At 46.3% G+C, this 1,621-nt stretch overlaps 1 protein-coding gene across 1 annotated transcript in view; it reads right to left on the reverse strand.

Annotated features, from left to right (window-relative positions):
• Positions 1-1,621, reverse strand: part of TPO (thyroid peroxidase) — a 152,134-nt gene that overhangs the window by 105,412 nt on the left and 45,101 nt on the right. The gene's annotated exons all lie outside the window — the stretch shown is intronic.

Below are 1,621 nucleotides of genomic sequence, written 5' to 3' on the forward strand. Positions count from 1 at the left end.
CTGGGATGGCAGGTGGGTACTCGGCCTCCCGAGTAGCTGGGATGGCAGGTGGCTACCACCACGTCCAGCTCGTTGTTATTTTTTTTGCATTTTTAGTAGAGACGGGGATTTGCCATGTTGGTCAGGCTGGTCTTGAACTCCTAGCCTCCAGTGATCTTCCTGCCTCGGCCTCCCAAAGTGTTGGGATATCAGATGTGAGTCATGACACTGGCCTGATACTTTCACTGAGTACTTATCATCGAGCTTCAAGTATGAGGATGTGTGTTGGTTCTCTGTAAAGACCTGGGACTTGAGGCTGAGTGGCCACAGCCTTGCTGCTTCTGAGACTTCCAGACCTCTACGTTTTGATCCGAAAAGGGGTGCCTGACACATAATGGGTGAGCCACCCCCGGAGCACCATCTGCTTATGGTGACCATGTGTGGTTCGGGGGAGCCTGGATCCTCTTGGCCCTGCCACTGGCTGCTCTTTGGCTTGTCCTGCACAGAGGCTGGGGATCAGGCCAAGGGTCTTGCTTCACATGGCTGTGAGCACAGGTGACATAAACCCACACACCATCATCGGGTGTCATCAATTTCCAAACGGATTTAAAGCTGCAAAACAACTATTAAAGGACGGAAAACTGAAGTACTGTGAGACACATGTTTTTTCAGTAACTCATTTACATTTCAAGCAAATGATAAGTCAGCTTGGAAACGTTGGAGCGGGCAGAATGATGCGCCCTGTGTGTGGCGTAGCTGTCAGCTGCCGTCCTGTGCACTCATGATGTATCAACCAAAAGTTTAAGCAAAAGGAAAAGGTCAAATCTCTCAGAGATGGAAAAATAATTTTTAAAAACTGCTTTAGCAAAAGTTGTGGATACTGCATTCCTGATAGCTTTTTAAATGTGATTTTTTGAATTAAAAAACATGTTACAGAGTTTTAACTATTTCGTTGAATAGCTCTCATGTATAACGACTTGCTCATAACTAGCTCTTGACTTCTAACATGTTTTACTTTGGTTTTATACAACCAGGTCCTTAGTAAGTATGAAATAAAATAACAAATTAATTAATTTACAAACCATTGGCTGAACATCTAGCATGTTCTGGGTGATAGAGAGACTGATTTAATCTTGGAAGATGCAAAATCACTTTTTCCTGAGGTTCTTTATATTGTGACTCAGTTGTGTGTGTGTGTGTGTGTGTGTGTGTGTGTGTGTGTGTTTGCCAGGGCACTGCATTCATTGCTTTAAATGGAGTATCTCATTCTTGCTCATGAATAACGATTGTAATGGGTAATTTTCCAGTGTTCTCCACTTGCAGGTGAGGGATAGGAATTGGGGGTGAGTAGCTCATCCCTGGTGCATGGATGGAAGCTGGCAGGGAGAGGCCCCACGGCTTCCCTGATCTCAGAGTGGGCAGTGACTGGCACGTCCTGGGGGCTGGGGAGGGAGAGAGTGTTTTAAGGAGTCTACGAGTCTGTTATGGACTTCATTGCAGCTCCTAATATGGTTGTGAAGTCCTGAGATGCAGAAACATTGGGATAAAATGTGGCCCCCAGCAGAAGGCTGGGCTGGGTGTGGCTGGGAGCAGTGAGGACTCCAGAGTCTGTGATCCTGAACTACAGACAAGGCTCCAGTCC

This window comes from Colobus angolensis, unplaced genomic scaffold (assembly GCF_000951035.1).
Source record: "Colobus angolensis palliatus isolate OR3802 unplaced genomic scaffold, Cang.pa_1.0 Scaffold53, whole genome shotgun sequence".
NCBI classification, from domain to species: domain Eukaryota; kingdom Metazoa; phylum Chordata; class Mammalia; order Primates; family Cercopithecidae; genus Colobus; species Colobus angolensis.